Here is a 20,220-nt window from a genome sequence, read left to right as displayed (position 1 = left end):
GAGTGGTAGTGCTTTTTCTTATACCATTGAGATCTGACCATTGGATTTTGTTGCTGGATCTATTTGTGTATATGTTTCTTTCTATCTATTATTGTATTTCTATGATGGATGGTTATACTTAGTGTATTGTATTTGATTTCATAAATCTTACAAGTTTATGTAATCTATTTTTATGATGTATATTCTTTCAGCCTTTCATACCCTATGACATGTACAGTGGATGATTATGTATTCTGATTATTGCCAAGTGACATTCAGAACAAATGTATATTATTTAACTGGATTTGAACTTGTAGTTAATCTTTAATGTGGATGTGTTATTTATTAAATTTATTATTAATTAAACTTAAATGTGATTCAACATCATGGGACCCTTAAGAATTGTAATCTATTTTATGATATGTGTTTATGTGAATGCTAATTGCTTTTGCTATGTTATAATTGTTGTTGTAAAGTTATTATCTTTAACTTTTATAAAAAAATGTTTGACGAACTTGGTAAAACTTTAGGTTAACTTCTTTTGGGCCACATGGTAGGGTATTACATACCACTTGTAGAAAACTAGGACAACTCTAATACACCTTGTGAAAGGTGGATGGACAAAATAAACTAAAAAAGAAAAATACTCAATGTGCCACGACACTAATATATTCCATTAACCAATTTGTCCATATCAATAACATTACAAGATGCCTCTATTTATAGAGGTATTTGATTGTTTCTGGAAACATCTAAATTAACTAACATAGAACAAATAGACTTTTTTAGAAATATCTAAACACAAATGACTTCTAGAACTTTACCTAATTCTACTCATCATTCCAAGAATTTCTAGAATCCTCTATTATGCTTTTACATTTCATTTGAGGGCGAAATTACACATTCCAACACTCCCCACTAATTTCAACCTCAAATGTTGTTGCATAAAAATCAAAATCCTTTCTTTTGCCTAATGCCAAAATGTTATTTTCCAATAATCTTCATATTCGTTAATGCATGAATAGAGTCTTCCAAGTCTATGGCCTAATTTATACAAACATTTTATCAGCAATTGGCTGCCAACAATTTCCTCTTTTCATAGGATCCATTGATAATCTTGCGTCATCTGTCACAAATTTGGGTGACAGGATTCACTAATAACCTTGATCAAATTCATGTCTTGTTTCAGCTACCCCTTGATAGCTTCATCTGTCACAAATGGTGACAGGGTTCTCCAGATAACCTTGCTCTGCAAAATAAAAAATATCTTTACTATCACAAATGGTGACAAACAAATTCCTTCCTTCTTTAGCTATCCATTGATTAGTTGCTTTTGTCAAAATAAAATGATAGGATACTCCCAATTAACCTAGATCTGATTATTCTGTCATAGATGGTGATGAGATTTTCTTACACTGGCTTTGGTACCACTTGTAGAAAACCAGGACAACACTAATACACCTTGTGAAAAGTGGATGGACAAAATAAACTAAAATGAAAAAATACTCAATGTGCTACGACACTAATATATTCCATTAACCATTTTGTCCATATCAATAACATTACAAGATGCCTCAATTTATAGAGGTCTTTGATTGTTTCCGAAAACATCTAAATTAACCAATATAGAACAAATAGACTTTTCTAGAAATATCTAAACACAAATGACTTCTAGAAGTTTACCTAATCCTATTCATCAATCCAAGAATTTCTAGAATCCTCTATTATGCTTTTACATTTCATTTGAGGGGGAATTACACATTCAGACACTTTTTTAGTAGAGTCACCATGGTGTCTTGTTCCTTGATGGTCTTTTATTTTCTCATCTTAGAAATCTGAACAAAAATAAGGCAGTAATTGAATCATGGCAATTTGCATGACAATTTGTAGTTGGGGGAGGGGGAGGGCAACATGTGTGTCATTTGTTAGCGGTTTGGTGTGGCATTTTGCATCTTCTAAATGTGTCATGTGCATGTAAGCTTCTCCTTGAGGCTCTCATGCAAATTTTAAGAATTACTTGACACGAACAAAGGTGCATGTCTAAACCTATTGCTTCACAAATGTTAAGAATTACTTAATATGATGTTGAGGTGAGTTTTATGTTTTGGGAATCTATATGTGACCTGATTATTTGCTACAATTTCTTAGAACTAGATTATGTAGGTTTTCTATACGACAAAATAAATTATCATTCTATCAACATATTTGTTTTACTATTGAACGGCTGGTTCTACAACACTGGTTTTAATCAAGGCTTCTATTATTTTCCCTCATTGAGCCAAGTGATGAATAGTTGACTCTATGGCCATATTTCATTTTTGGAATACTAAGTTATCTTCTTTTCATTAAATTGTTTGTTGAATCTTCCATAGGATTTTGAAGGTAAAATTGGATTGCTTGATCTACAGCTTTTCATAAACATGTATGAGACTTTTTAAGTTTTTATTATTCCTAAGTTTCCCCCCTACTAGGTCTGGCCAATTCCAGAAGCATTTGTTATGTTTTATAGACATGTTCTAGAGTTTCCTTTAACTTTGAAAATCCAAGCTATGCTTGTATGATGAAGCCCTTATTCACAAAAGCTCTTCCTAGAGGAAGCATGAGCTTGAAGATTGGTAATAAAAAGTTGCTATGAAGGAGCAATCAACCAAGCACTAGGCCTTACATTTGGATGATGTTATGTTGAGAGGGTCTAAGTAGTGGCTTGGAAAATAATCTACTAATTGGATTTACACCATTGTATGTTTCCAATTGTAGCTTAAATTTTTCTTTGGTTTGCAAGAGTCCTAAGAAGGAAAATATTTGGAAAATGTGGGGTAGTTGCATTGCTCTCCTAGCTAACCTTATGTGTTCCTTGCTAATTGTTTAACCTCCTATAATTTGTTAGATTTGTAGGGAAAAGTATTTTTTCCTTAGTGTTTACAATCTCTTCACATTGTGGGTTTCTGGATCTTTTCCATTTGTGAAAGCTTTGGGTTATAGCTAGCCACTTCTCTCTGGAAGAGAGAAATATTTTATCCTTGGGAGATTCTTAATATGCCTTAAATTTCCTTTTGATGTACATTTTATATATTGGTCATTAATGGTATTTACATGACTTATAAGTGTGAAATAAATATTCTAGATTGATTTCCTAATTTAGAGAAAGTGTGCATAGTGAGCACTAGTTTTACTAAATGGTAGGATAATTTCTCCATCTTTTTGCAATTCAATATTTTGGGGGATTCTTACATTAGGGGTATGGTGCAATGAAGCATTATTGAATGCAATGGAGGAGTTAATAGGTTGGCCGGGGTATTGTCCATCATTGGAGTTTATATTTTATGGGAATTTTGTGATGTTCAAAAATCTAAAACAAATTCATCTGAATATGACCACCCTTTATGACTCTGCACATCTACTTATATATTTATCTTGATGTGTGCCTATCATGAAAAATTTTATTAGTCTCTTGGGAAAGACAATACAATGGTATCCAAATTCTAGAATTTGTAAATAATTTGTTGAATCTTTAGCCAAAAATGCACAAAAACAAAAAAATTGTTATTAGAAATAATTGGAATGGTAGGAGATACCTCAATTGTGATCGTTATGAATATGTTAGTAGTTAACAAAGACTCTTGGGCATGTGGTAGTGAGGAGAGGTAGAATTATGAGAGCTTCCATAAAGGATTTATTGAAAGTTTGTATTTGTAAATCTATTTTTCTTGATTTTGCAGTATAGGGGGAATTGAATTTTATTAGGGATGGTTAGATTATAATCAATTCAAAAAATTAATACTATGGTATTTCCCCATACCACTTTTTAACTTAAAAGATTTTCAGTTCTTTATTTCATTTAGTCACTTTTTCTAGTGCACTTTTGTTCTATTAATTAGTCTTTTGTTGCTATTTAAGTTTTTTGTAAAATATTCAGCAACCAAGCTTTAACTTTCAAATAATTGATATGTTTATTTATAATTAGTTCAATTCATTTATTATTTAGAATGATAGATTAGACTCATTAGTTTAGCTTTAGTGGTGTGTAGCATGTCAATACGATTTCATACAATAACCGTTTAACATTTTGATGAAAAATTATGAGATAATAATGGTATCATAAAATCTGTGTAACTATTAATTCAATTTCATACGATAAACCTTCTAATGTTAGTTGAACATGAAGTATAAAATATTATTAGACTAGTGATGAAATGTGAGGAGTTGATAAATAATGGTATGTTCAAAACCAACAAAGTGGTCATTCAAAGCTCTAATAAAATATCGAAAATATTATGTGAATGAAATTCACATAATCATGAATAAAAGAGCAGATGATGCTCTCATGGGAGCTAACAATAGGGAACTTCAAATTAAGAGAAATTTATGGAACTATTAAAAGTTATTGTATACTTGTGTTTGATTTGGTTAGTCTTGGCTTATGAGATTGTGGAAGTTAGTGTGCCTCTAATTTTTTTCCTATTAGCTTTTCCTTTGGGACAATTTTAAATTTGGGGGTGGATTTATCTGCAATAACCCTACAGAATGCATATGAATAACATTATGATTTTTATTTAGTACCATCTTTATCCAATTTTCAAGAACTGCAGCCTTAAGATGTTTGTGTATTCCAAGGAAGGTAAACAACAGTGGCTCTAATTTTTCTTCTTTGTTCCATGAGGATATCTCGTACCAAAATGCACATAATGTCAAAAGTGTAATACCTGCCAATAAATTATACCTACTAAGTGAATGGAGATTCTTGATTGAGGTTACAAGGGTTCTAATTTTCTCTTTACTTATATGGTTCTTAAAATAATGTTAGTGAATTGGGTATAGTGATGAGGTGGATCAACAACCTTATTGAGCATTGCTCACCTAAACAAATTATCAACAAACCACATTCACTTTCTCCTACTTCCCTACATTAGGCAAGGGCTCCAGCAATGTACAGCCTTGTTTGTTTCCACTTTTTGAAAGTGCAAAAAAATGCACTCTCTTTCTTCCCAAGCTCCAAGAGTTAGCATCAAGATATTAACATAATTGCTCATGTTTTCCCAAAATACATCACACTTTAAAAATTAAAGAGAAACAATTTCTACTTTTTTGAAGTGCAAAAACTACAGTCTTGATTCCCAAGCTCCAAGAGCTAGCTAACAAGGTATTAACATAATTGTCCTTAAAGACAACACACTCTAAACTAAAATCATTTTTTGTAACTTCCACTTTTTGAAAGTACTAAAAATACACTTTCTTCTCAAACTACCTTTTGTTCTTTCCCAATACTTTGTTTTACAATGTAGTTCATGGGACTTAGTTCTTAATTTTATAATAATAATAAATTAGCCTTAAAAAAAGATAATCTAAAAAATTATAAAGTAATATTACAAATATATAATCAATTTAGTAGACCCCTTTTCAAATAGCCTAGTAATAAGCTAAGGTCAATCATAGCCATTTCTTTCCATTTTGAGACTTTGATCATTGCCTCCCCTTCTCAACACTAGAGAGTATGGACAGGGTGATGTCTAAACCCTAAACTAAAATGTATATCTTACTAAGGGGGACTTAGGATTTTTTTTTAACTTCATTCTTTTGTTTACATTTTAGTTTAAGTTTTAGCCTATACTGATCTAGTACCAAAGCTAATCTGATCAAACATTGGTGAGACATTGTAATAGATGCACCTAACATTGGAGCACTGCCACATGACATATTTGTAGCCATCTAGATCCATTAAATGAAGGCTTTCCCCAAGTCTCATCAGTGACCATCTCACTTGCCACATAGGTTTTGATATCGTGCATGACACAAATTGAGGCAAAAATGACTCTACATGCTAACTCACATGTGAATATCTTTGCAAACATCAAAATACATTTATTTCTTTGGTAAGACTTACCATCATCCTAGCACTCACCACATGTGAGTATCTTTGAAAACATCAAAAGACATTTAGGGCCCGTTTGGTGAGCGGAATTGGAGTGGAATAGGCATTTGTCTATTCCAAAAATCGTCGAATTCCCCGTTTGGGTGTGCCAGGTAGGAATACGAAAGAGGCATACGAGTGGAATATGTATGCCACTTTGGACCAAAAAAAAGGGTATTGCAATTCCACCCAAAGGGGTGGAATTGGAATAACTATTCCAAACCCGCGTTTTTATGTACTAAAAAATACCAAATTTTGGGTCCGCGTCCGTGAAGCCTCAAACTGCTTTGTCGAGAAAGACGTAGTATTGTTTTTTTGTTTGCAACTTTTTCGTCCGCAACCAAAGAGGTAGGGTTTTGATCATGGTTTTTGTTCATGCCAGTATTTGCAGGGCCATTTTTAATGGGTTTTTTTCGCATTTGATGCAGAGGTGAAGCTCAAACGACATAGGGTTTTGTATTATTTTCTCGTCCATAGCTTTTTTGTCCGTAGCCGGAGAGGTACGAGTTTGATTGTGGTTTTTGTTTGTTATGATATTTGCAGGGCCATTTTTAATGGGTTTTAATTGCATTTGCTTCAGAGGTGAAGCTCAAACGACGTGGGGTTTTGTATCATTTTTTCATCTGCAGCTAGAGAGGTAAGGTTTTGATCTTGGTTTTTGTTCGTTTCGGCATTTGCATCATACTATAACATTTATTGTTTGTTGGAGAGGCATGTCCTGCACAATACAAAACCCATCTTTTTGTTTGTTGTTTGTTATTTCTGTGCCTTATGACAAACTTATGTAGAACCCGCATTCCATAAGCCTTATTTCTGTGCCTTATGACAAACTTATGTGACAACTGGGGATTAATGCACATCAATTTGTGAGTTCAAATATTCGAAATCACCTGAGAGGCTTTGTATTACATTGCATCCATGTGTCCCCAAATTTTTGATGTAGACGTAGACTCGTGAGCTTCTCACAAACTTGCAACTCCAAACGCCCCAAAGAAGCGAGATTTCTGAAACTTTGTGGCAATAGAGATAGTTTTGTATGTTTGCCTAAATATAATTTTAGCAATATGTATAAATTATCAAAACTGTTTGGAAAGTTTTTCTAGCTAGAACAAGGTCTTAAATCTAAATTTTCTATTAAAAAAAAAGAGAAACTACTTAAATTTTATAGAAGGCTATTCAAATTGTAAATCTAAATGTTTGAAAGAAGACAAACTACCAAAACAGTTTGGGAGTCTTTCCAAATTGAAACAATTTCTTAAATTCAAATTTTCTAAAGAAGAACAACCATCAAAACTGTCTGGAAGGATCCACAAGCTCCAACAATAGCTTAAATCCAACAGTTTTAAAGAAGACAAACTACCAAAACTGTTTGGAATCGCCTTCAACTTGGAACAAGAGCTTAAATTTAAATATTCTAAAGAAGTCAAATAACCGAAATTGGGTGAAAGTATATCCAAGTTGAAACAAGAGATTAAATCCAATTTTTTTAAAGAAGACAGTCTACCAAAACTGTATGAAAGGTTCTCCAAGCATAGACAAGAGCTTAAATCCAATTTTTGTAAAGAAGTCAAACTGCCAAAATTTTCTGAGAGGCTCATAAGTTAGAACAATGGCTTCAATTCAAATATTCTAAAGAAACCAAACTATAGAAAACATTTGAAAGAATTCAAATTTCTGGAACTGAATGCTTCTAATAGAGTTGAACAGCAATATGTCAACTAATAAACTGAGTTCTATTGCAATTTATACATAAATACAATAATTTATGTCAATTGTAGTTGTGGTCCAATTATGTTACATCTATGCCTTCTATAATTCTCAGCCATCTTGATCCCTTGTCCTTGAAGCTTACTACATGATAGAAGAAAGTATTACTAAGTAGGACATGAGTTTCATCCAACTTATTTTTAGGTAAGATTCCAGAACAAATATCTGTCTGCACCTCAAAAACATTTAGAATCTTAACAAAGTGTGAAATTGTACTAATATTAGCAATATAAATCTTTGACTTGAAAGCTGTCAATTAATTTTTCACAAATCTTTGACTTGAAAACTGTCAATTAATTTTTCACAAATCTTTGACTTGAAAGATGCTAATCAATTTTTCACAAATAAGCTTATCAGTAAGTTCTTAAAATTTGTTTACATGACACATATATTTGTATAGAAATTTTTTGCCTCCACCTAACCATTTTTTGGAATCGTGATTTTCATTTATCATGTGTCAGATACTCTACAAACATGCAAGCTAACATTCAAACATTTGTGCACTCTTGTAATCCAATATGATGTTTTCAAATTTCCCATTCTTGGCCTCTCGTTTGGAGAGCTGGAGCTGCATGATTTTCCCTAATTTGTAAAATAAAGCATTTTGCCCAAGGCCAAGGGACTCCACATAAAAATGAGAAGCAATCTTTTATCATTTTCTCCTCCTAAAGGACCCTTGCACTCTTTGGCTTCATCCTACTCTAGGTTTCTTCAAAGGCCATATCAACATTTCCCTATGTTTTACTTATCTGTGATTTCGAGGAATCCAATATGTTCATTAAATAAACTATGGAAATCTTTCATACATTCATTGTCATCTTTATTAATATGGAAATCTAAATTAAATCTATATACGTGTTTATAGGGCATTTGATGGATCCTACTGCTGATAAAAGAGTTTATGGAAGCATTGTTAGGAAGATCACGCTCTTGCGTGTACTTGCAGCCCAAGCAGTACTCACAATAGCATCTTACGAAGATGCTAGAAGACAACGACGCAAGCGAAGAAGAGCTGCTTGTCCTTTCTTTAAACATATTATATATTCTAATGACATAGATTGCCATGACCAAATACGCATGTCTAGAGCAGCTTTCTTCAAACTTGCCAATATTTTAAGGGAGAGAGGGACCATTAAAGATAGGATAAACATGAAATTGGAAGAACAACTAGTCATGTTCCTACATACCCTTGGCCAAAATCTAAGGAATCGTAAGATTGGCCATAAATTTGGTCACTCAGGAGAGATTGTGAGTCGCCACTTCCACAAGGTCTTGAAGGCAATCATATTGCTCCATGGCAATTACTTTTTGCCTCCTTCTATAACTACCTCTCCAGAAATTCTTGGGCAGAACTGTTTTGATCTGTACTTGAAGGTAAATCTCTTAGATTCATGCACTTTCTTGCTTGAGTATACTGTTACATATTTGACTATAATATTTTTAATGTTCTAGGATTGTGTTGGAGGAATTGATGGGACCCATATACCAATCACCATTGATGTGGACAACCAAGCAAAATACCGTGACAGAAAAGGCAACCTGTCACAAAATGTAATGGGTGTTTGTTCCTTTGACTACAAGTTTCAATATGTTCTTGCTGGTTGGGAAGGTTCAGCTACAGATAGTTGTGTTCTTGCTTCAGCTCTATCAAGAGCAGATTCACTAATAGTCCCCCCTGGTATATTTGATCATATATCTAACAATTATATAGTCATTATTGTAAACCATAGTGTTTATGTTATTTCTATCATAATACTTATTGTTCTTTTGTATAGGAAAATTCTATTTAGTTGATGCCGGCTATCCAAATGTTCCTAGATTTCTCGCCCCTTATCGGTGTATGCAATACCACCTAAAAGAGTTTTCCAGAGCAAACCCGATCAATAATGCCCACGAGCTATTTAACCACCGACACTCCTCTCTTAGGAATGTGATTGAGCGCACATTTGGTATTTTGAAGCAACGTTTTCCTATCTTGAGGCATGCGACATCTTATAGTATCACAACTCAAACAAAGATTGTGTTAGCATGTTGCATACTACACAAATTCATTACGATAGAGGATGGTGTTCCACACGAAGTGGAAATTGAAGAGGACATTGATCGTGAAGGGATAAATGTCCCAATTCTTGAGTCTTTTGGGATGACTCAACGAGATAGAGATGAATGGGGAAATTTTCGAGATGAACTAGCACAGAAGATGTGGGAGGACTATAGATCTTAGCATTAGTTGATCTTTTTACTTGCATTGATACATTCTATTTCAATTTTGAATAGCTAGATACTGCAGATTTTTTATACCTATTTATTTCAATACAAATCAATACTTTTTGTTAATCTTTGATAAGATGAAAGAGATTTTCTTTCATATTTACATAAATACCTTGGTTTGGACACAATCATTTTATTTGTTTTCCAAGGCACCGTACTTTCAATTTCCATGCTTTCATGAGAATGTGGCACTTGAATATTTAGCAAATCCATAGCAAACATATGCTCTGCCATTTTATTGGGATCACAAGGATTCTTTTGCTTTGGTCTATGTAAGCAATTCTGAATTACATGTATTGTTTTTCTTTGATCAAGGATGCATATAAACTTTCAAGTATAATGACTTTCAAGTTTTTAATATCCTCAGGGCAATTTGGTCCATAGAATCTACCAAAAACTATTTAAGATAACTTTTGTTGATGTTTAGTTTTAGAATGGATTGTCTTAGTCTTGTTTACCTGTCTTTAATTAAATCTCATTTTGTAGATTATGACTGTTCATATCTATGCAATTGTTCATAACACCATCTATTGCAGGTCTTAGTAGGTCTGTGTATAAGAGTTCTTAGTAGGTTTGTGTATAAGCTAGGGAGCATTAGCTCTCTGTGAAAAGGGTGTGTGGATATTTTTGTAAAGCATTTTATTATATATAATGTGCACTTTTATCTTATGGATGTTTTACAGCAATATAACAGTTGCCTATTGCAGCAATATGTCATTCACAAATCTAATGATAGGCATACATGAGGAGGTTAATATTCCTCCCATTGCCATCCCTGTTGCTACACCTGTTGCTACATCTGTTTCTACTCCAACTTCGTCTAGAAATCCAAAAGTTGTATGGACTAAAGAAATGGAGAGAAAATTGTTGGATTTGCTCCTTGAGCAAGTCAACCTAGGAAGGAAAGGTGAAGGAGGTTTTCATAGAGAAGCATGGAGTGCTATCGAGAGGAGATTCAATACAGAGTTGAAATTGAACCTTGGAAAGGAAAATTTCAGAAATAAGTTGAAAACATGGAAGATGGGGTATAGAATAATGAAGGATTTATGAAACACTAGTGGCTTTGGTTGGAATGACATAACTCAATGTGTGGATGCCGAGGATAGCGTCTAGGATGAACTTCTGAAGGTAAAGTCCTCTTCAAAGTTTTTTTCAATACTAATATCATAAAAAATATCTAATTATTTAATTTTGGCAATGTTTATAGAGAAAAGAATTCAGAGCTGCAAAAGTGTATAGGAGGCAGCCATTCAACTATTTTAATGATCTAGCTGTCATAGTGGGAACTGACATGGCAGAAGGAAGTGTAGCTGGAACACCACAAGATGTTGAAGATGGTAACCTTAATGATGCTGTTGATCTAGATGATGATGATGATTTGAGTATGCCTTTGAATGATGCTGCTGATTTGGATGAAGATTTCCTTCAGTCAAATCAGTCAACTGCATCCGCTAGAAGCATTCCTTCAACACCAACGACAAGGAGGCCAAAGAGGAGGAAGGCAAGCATGGCCGCTTCTTTGGATGTTATATCTGAAAGCATCTATGAGATACGAGACAGAATCAAATAGGCGCACACCATCAGATTTGATAAAGAGGATACTAAAAAAGAAGTTGCAGATTTGTTTGCTGCCTTGAAAGCCATCCCCGGAATCAGTCAACAAACTATGACTATCGCATCTGATAATTTTATGCAAGAACCAACAAGAGCTATTTGGTTCTTAGAGATGGATGATGCAGTGAGGGAAGATTATATTAGATATAAATTTGGAGGATTGTAATATTCTCAGGGATGAGGAAAATAGTATTCTATATTATCTTCAGTCTTGTGTAGAACTATTTAACACTCTATATTGAGTGTTCACATCGTTTAGATTTGTTTTCAATCTTTTTGTGGTCTCTGGGATTCAGAAAAATGTTAACTATTGCAGGTAATTTAAATTTGATAGTTGATTTGATTTTGTTGTTGTTTAATTATAAGATATTTATAAAGTTTAAGAGATTGAGTATAATCACTAAAAAAGGATAGCATGATAGTGTCAAAACCTCACAACAGGGAGCAGTAGCGGATATCTATTTCTCGGGTTGGTGTGTATTTGAGGGGTTACAAATTCATAATTAACAAGAGGGAAAACAATGAATAGAAGAATAGAACAGCTGATTTGAGCATAAAAATGCTTCAAAATATAGGTATTGCACAATAAAACATGTCTAACTATTAAGCACTAAATTGCACATCTCTTCACAACGCTTTCAAGAGTTTTAAAATTGTTGTCACATTCATATCAATAACTATAATAAGAGTTTTAAAATTGTTGAGTCTCTGAAATGATTTTTGGTGGAAAAAAGGAGGGTTCACAGCTGTTATTAATTTATTATTGAAGTTGATATTCCAGAATAATAGTGGCTGAAGCTAGAGAATTGGTTGAATTTAAAAAGCTCTTCTTAATTGCATGTAAAGTTTCCCATCTACTTTAAGCATAGGGGTACATTTATACCATGTTCTTGCATCTTGTTGAGTCCATTTGCATTGTTGTATTAATTTCTTTAAAGGTACTGCTGTAGGTGATCATTTGTATCAGATTTTGTCACTATTTGGAAACTAATTAGAAAACCAAAACGACTAATTCCAGAAAACTACAGATAGACTCTGTTTTAATACCAGTAAGCTTAACTAAGATGATCTTTTAAACTAATCATATCCAATGAGATACATGATATATTTTCAAAAGATAAACAATAAGTTCCACACTGACTGATAAATTCACAGATAAATCTACTTTAATTATCTTAAACAAACAAATTTAAGCCTATAATTGTTCATCAAATTTATTCATAGAAGTCTTCTTTTTTAACACATATCAAACTATAAGCATCAGGGCTATATGCTCAAAATTTCTCAAATCTTTTCAATGTCTTTACCTTATAAGGTCAACTGTCTTTGAAAACTCAGAGTTATCTAAAACTCTTTCTGAGTGTATGATTTGGTTTCCATATAACTGAAAAACCAAAGCTAAAAGCTACCTAAAGAAACTAAAATAAAATAGAGAAATCTGGTGGCATCATCACAGTTATAATGGCTCTGTGGAACTTCCCAAATTGTGCTGTCCTACCATGGCAGCATGTTGCACTTTCCACTCTTTATGTGTAGCGAAATTCCTTAATATGTGCAAGTCGTTGTTTCCAAACTTTTTTGTCTCTCTAAACTTCTGCTACTTTATTTGCATGACTTTGGAGTTGATTGATGCAAAGGTTTGGCCAAAATTCAATCTTTGTTACCCTGGAGAAATCATCTGTTGTCAGAACCTTTGATTCTTTTTACATTAATCAATCTTTTGCTTGATTATGGTGTCTGTAGCTTACACATTCTTTCCATCATCTTTTGGGCATTTCACATTAATGCATTTCAAATCATTTTGCATAGACAGAGTAAGCTTTATCGATCCCTTCAATAGTTTGACAAATTCTTCATGGCCTTGTTTCACTATCAAATCCCTCCATTCTATACTCTCTTTGCACACATATAATGCATTATCATCTAAATTAGCCACAACCTCTTGTGCTAAAAACTTAATCACAACATATTTCTGAACTTCATTCATTTGGAATAAAACCACCATCGATGTGGTCTCTTTGTTAAAATTAGAACTGAAAGTAATATACCGAACCACTAAAACATACGACACAAAGATAGATTCTTTGTTGTATTCTAAAAGCAAAACAATGATCTCAAGCTTATAACTAGTAACTCTTAACAGCTAAAAAATCAGCCTTATACACAGTTCAATCATTCTTTTTATGCAATTACAGAATATATGAATGCTCCAAGAATATCATAGATACAAAAATAGAATGTCTTATATACACAAATGATCATGCATTGATCAATTGCAGAATGATATTGCAGAATACATTTTTCCTCAATACAAAAGATATCAAAGAATACTTTTGACACTGAAAAATAAACGAAAAGACTTTGTATACTAAGGTCTCTTTAAATGATTGGTTAAAATGCCCATATGTTTCTTAAATAATATATCTTGCTAATTGAATGTTTCATTTTATTTGTATTTGTTCATATTTTATATAGGATTGATGGATTTGAACTTGCCAATGTGTGAGTGTGGTGCTGGCCATGTAGTGCTAAAGACCTCGCACACAACAAATAATCCGGAGCGTAAATTCCTCTGTTGTCCAAATGGAAAAAAGGTTATCACTAATTTTTATATGTTTACATTTTTTGTATCAACTAGTTGTGGAGATTACTAATTTAGATTTCGTATTGCAAGGGGATGGTGGATGTAGTTTCTTCCAGTGGGTCGATGATGTCTCACCCACATCTACCATAGCTAAATTTGTAGCTCCTAAAAGTACTAATTGCAAGTTGTGCAAGGTTAGAGAGAGTGAAAACATGTTTCTTCGAGGCATGTTGGGAGTAATAATTGTTTCCATATTACTAGTTTGTTGGGACCATATGCATTAAAAAGTCTTATAAAAGGGTTTCAGGAACCCTTCAAAACCTATTTTTCTTAGTAAAAAAATTGAACATTGTGAGGCATGTTTTATGGTTTTTAATAGAAATGGTGGACATATGTAATAACAATTTGACTATTTTTTTTTTGTTTAGAACTTGTGTTTGATCGTATTGTGGTGACGAATTCTGTTAAAACACGAATAAATTATACTAGTTGAAAAAATAATCTTTAAAATAAAAGTAATACTAGTTTTATTACTATTTAAGTTGATTGATTGTAATTTAAAATAAATAAATAACATAATTAAAAAATAAAGCAATACTAGTTTCGTTACTATTTCGATTATCAATTGATAATTTAAAACTTAAAAAAAAAGTAATCCAAATCAATCACATGTATAAATTAAAATATTACATAACAATAAAAATTTATCTTATTTAAAAATAATCTTAAAAAAAATAAAAGTAATCCAAATCAATCAAATGTATAAATTATATTATTAAATAAAAATAAAAATTATCTTAAAAAAAAGTAATCCAAATCAATCAAATGTATAAATTAAATTATTAAATAACAATAAAAAACTATCGTATTCCAATTCTACTTTTGGACAACCAAACAGAGGTTATACGTATTCCCTATCAAATTTTAGGTGAACCAAACAGAGAATAGGAATACGTATTCCAATTTTGTATTCCATGGAATAGCAAACTCGAAATACGTATTCCTATTCCCCTATTCCTATTCCGCTCGCCAAACGGGCCCTTATTTCTTTGGTAAGACTTGCCATTATCCCAACACTTGCTACCATTATCTCGACACTCACTCTGCATTTCAAACCAATGTAAAATCCTGAGGCATATTTCTGAATCAGAGGATAATCTAAAGAATGGTGACAATGCATGTCCACTCCCTCTGTCATGGAAAAAACCCTCCAATCTTGTCTCCAAGCCCATGATCACACTATACTAGGTCAATCAACCAAAATGCCCTAGTAGCCTAGCAATTCATCTCGTGAATGGAAAATGGTAAACCAAAGAAACCTTAGATGAAATGTTCCATCTAGAGCTAGGGTTACTAGTTTGCAAGATGTCTCCATCCTCCACAAACCTTTTAACTAGGATCCTCCTCGCTCTAGAAAAATCAATAGCATTTGAGCTATCCATTTATTATCTTTGATTCAAAGCTTCGTCTTTGGAGCTAACCTTTAATTGTTGGGTAGAAAGTCTAACCCTATCAACATATTCTTGTATTTAACTATTACAACTCCCTATTCTCAACCCCTTATGTGCAATTAGTGAAGTCTTAATTTTCCATTAATTCTTAAAATTACCCTGCAAAATCGTGGGAACCATACATACAATTTTCAACATCAATGTCTTCCTTTCATCTTCCTGAGCAATTTAGATTCATTTTTAGGGGTCATACTTGGGATGGACTCCTTGAGCATTTTACCTTTGAAATTGAGCGCAAAAGTCTTCAATTTCTTTACAAATGTTGCATGCTCATCTAAACTTACATCCTTATGAATTTCAAGCTTAGAAATGATCTTCTTGTCATTGTCAAAATTTCCCTTTAATTTTGTGCCTTGATATCTAGAAATTGCTTTTGTCACGAGCTCACTTTCTATAGTGTGCTCCTTAGATCCCATTTGTTCAAACAACTGTACATTTTCCCTTAACTTTTCATTGTAATCATTAAAGACTTTTTCATGTCCCCCAACTTAGCATCCTCATTATAATGTAAATGTTTCACAAACAATAAAGATAAATAAGGGGTGCAAGCACCAAAGTTCTTGCCTTTTATTGTGGTGGTTTATAGTTGTTATTTTTTATGAAGGCATGTTGCATCTGAATTACTTATTAGCTTTAATGTTGGCTTGTTTTGAGTGGAGAAGTCTTATATATTGTTTTGTAGTCTAGTTGGATTGATGTCGTTTTCTTTTGATGAGATCAACCTAGCAAACTATTCAACCATTTTGTTCTCCACCTACTTTACAAATAACTCAATCTCCTTTAATAGACAAAGACTTTAATATGTTTCTAGAATTGTAGTTGAAGCTTTTCCCATGTTTTTTCAAAGATGTAAAGATAGATACTTTCTCTCATTCTATATTTAATCAATCTCATATGGTCGTGGCATTGGATTTTGTAGCTTGGGAATTGACTTTAGCCATGAGGAGGCCATTGAAGACAGAGCTTTATAAGCTTCATACCATCTATGAGGAGGAAGAGGAGCTTGAAGGAAGAACATTTTTATTATCCAATAAATTTCAAAAAAGAAATAAATCCCAAATTGGTTTTTATATATGGTAACACTAGTGGGTATCATGCTTTCCTTGCTTGCCAAAGGAATAGAGTTCATATTGAAGTAGAGCGGGTGTTTATTGCTTCACTCAAATGAATCTATCAACATATTTTTCTTTTCCATTGGATCTATGGTGTTTATAGACTTTGAGAATATTTACCAACTAACATCAGTGCCAGACATGGCTGTCACAAGGTTGGAAATGATAGAACTTGCTCTCCCAAAGGTGGTGCTCAAGTGATTTGCGCAACAATATAATGTTGGTACAACAACATATTCCTTGCAGAAACCAACATATAATGTCAAATCTGATTCAAACCCTCCAAAGATTGATGAGCAATAGCTAAGGTTTATAAAAATGGTGTAAACTACTCATATCCAAAAAAAATGATGTCAAAATCAGCTCATTAAAAGCTCTGAAAACCTCTCAAAATAATGAGTGAACAAAATTGCAACATTTATTTGTAGTAAATCACCCTTTTACTGGAAACTCAATAGCAAGTAATGGTCCTGAACCCTCACAACTATTCCCATACTTGTCCAAGTAAAGGCTCAAAATTAAGATGGGTACTTCATAAACCTATTATGTCAAGAGATTGAGCAGGCTCATTTAGTGCTATGTAAGTGCGATCAAATCAAAAGAATCAAATTAGGGAGGTAAAAGGGTTCCTCCATAGAAGACTTTAAGTACTGATTTTAAATGTCTTAGTTCTTCAATGAATAAGATGATAAGCATAAAATCATCTTCAACTTCTTCGACCTCTAGATTTTCGCTCAAGCGATGTCCGAGACCCTTAAATCAGAGCTAAAGCTTGAGCTTTGTTCTTCGAGCCATGGGTGAAGCTCTTTGTGAAGTCTATTTATAATTCCATCTATGTTGGATCCCAGAATATGATTCGAGATGATAAAATTGTTTTTACTAGATACAACAAACTACTAGCATAAATTGTGGAAATCTAGTTTCATAGTCTAAATCTAGTGTCATTAATCTAACAATGATTCCTGAAAGGAATACAACCTATAAAGAAATAATGACTGTGTTTGCTGTCACTTACAATATTTGTTTACAACAAATTCAGCCCAACACTAATCAATTCATTTATTGCATAGAGAAACATACTAGAGTGAGCAAAATTAGTAGATACATGCAATGATTACAAGTACAAAATGTTTCACGATATTGCATTGGCCAAAACAATATATGTAGTAGCAAAAATTATTAACATTAAAGGATTTTTTTTCAAATAGAAACAAATTAGAAAATAATTTTTTTTGAGTTTAGTGAACTATATGGATGGACAATATTCTTTAATGATGACTATAAGCATAATTCAATTTCTAAAGAAATATATACATCTGAAGGACACAATTATCATTAATAAAGGTGTCAATTTAATTTGTAACTAAAAAATAGTTGATTTCCTCTTGTAAAAATTGAACTGCTACATGAAAAGTGCCAGTAAAAAATATGAAGGCCCACAATATATGACTATTAAGAACAACCAAAGAAAACATAGATTGACGATATATATATATATATATATATATATATATATATATATATATATATATATATATATATATATATATATATATATATATATATATATATATATAATTTTATTCTATCATAATAGAACTGCGTTTTCAACTGCTGAATAATAAAGAGGACTGAAATATTATTATTTACAGTCCAAACCAAGGCAACAAATAGCAATAAAAACCAAGATTTACTACAACTATGAATTCCCATAAGATTAATAACTTTCTTCACTGATATTCGAAAATTTGAGTAATTAACAAATGTAAGTTTTACGCATTTATATTAAGCTAGTCAATGGAAAACTTTCAAAACAAGCCATACTGATAAACTTCACAATCATTTACTTCTGCCCATATAGGTCAATATGGCTACAAACTCTAAAACCATGGTTTTTATATGAGCCATAGAGATAAACTTCACAATCATTTACTTCTACCTATATAGTTCAATATGGCTACAAACTCTAAAATCATGGTTTTTATATGAATCCAAGTGCACCCTCGCTCTGTTTTCAGTCCCCCGTCCATCGTTTTTCCTGCCTTTGCTGCACCTGTTCACCTATTTGTTGTGGCACATACATTTGACAACAACACATAGTTTGATGGTTCTTCCGGTTGACATGAAGAAGGTGTTTCTCTGCACGTTCTTCCATGTCCACATTACCATGATTTCTGCAAGCATGAAGTAATTCTTTCCAAAACAAAGCATCAAATTCAATACGAATATTATTGACAATGCTTTCAGCTTCACATATTTGTCCAGCACGATCCAGAAGGTCAATCATATAGGCATAGTGATTAGTTTTACTAAATCAATATATTCCTTTCTCATTACTCAAAATAGAGGTTTCCCTCATTCACTAGTCCTGCATGGCTGCATGCAGAGAGAGCATTTAAGAAAGTGATTTGTTTTGGATTGATGTACGACTCTATCATCAATTTAAAGAGTGTGAGAGCCTCCTTGTCATTTGCATTAATGGCATAACCAACGATCATAGAATTCGACGAGATCAAATTTAGAAGCTATTTGATCAAAGACAAGAGCTAAATCATCTGTGCTGATGATACATATACTGATGACAGAACTTTCCACACTTAAAGTGACTCATATCCAACTCCAATGATATGGGCATCTAGCTGCTTTCCCAGTTCTAGCATTGCTAAGTTGGTGCAAATGCTTACAGTACTTGCAAAAGTGAATCTATTGGGCTGAACGTTTGTCCAGAATAATTTATGGAAAAAATTTAGAGCTCTCTCATAGTAACCATTCTAAATAAATCTTGCAATCATCGCAATCCATGACACCACACCCACTTCAATTATTCTGTCAAACATTCGATGAGCATCTTTCATAGCTGCACATTTGACAGACATAGCTATGATGGCATTCCCCAGAATGGAATTTATAAAATTCAGCCCTAATATCTTGAGCATGGACCATTTTACCCTAACTCAAAGCGACCAAACTCCCACAGACTATTAAGAGTCTCCTTAGGACAATGATATCTTGCTTTATATCTAATATCTACATTTTACCATACCATTTTCTATGACTTCTCAGCAAATTGATTTTCAACATATATTCCAATCATGGTAGTCAACAAGAACGCGTCTCCATGAGACATTTTATCAAACACTTGGTGCCTCCAAAAACATTCGGTGCCTCCCAAAAATACTCGATGCATATGCATAGATCATTGTAAAATCTAGGTTATCTTGGAGAAAAGAAAATCAGAATCTAGAAGCGCAACGTACCTCTATCGCTTGTAATAAGTATCCTTCATTCTTGTACAAACCTCAAAATGTGTATAAGCAGAAGCATCCTCAAAATCCAATCTAATAGCATCTGCAAAGGTACGATACAAAAATCTCTGTAAAAACTCAGAATCCGGACAAGTTTTTGTCACAAGTACTTCAGCGTAATATCTTAAATTGGACGAAATGAGAATTTTTTTTTTGGTTGAATATTCTT

The sequence above is a fragment of the Cupressus sempervirens genome, chromosome 11 (genome assembly GCF_028749045.1).
Source record: "Cupressus sempervirens isolate cs-2001-9-10 chromosome 11, ASM2874904v1, whole genome shotgun sequence".
NCBI classification, from domain to species: domain Eukaryota; kingdom Viridiplantae; phylum Streptophyta; class Pinopsida; order Cupressales; family Cupressaceae; genus Cupressus; species Cupressus sempervirens.
The sequence above is the reverse complement of the archived record's forward strand: the minus strand, read 5'-3'. Positions refer to the sequence as shown.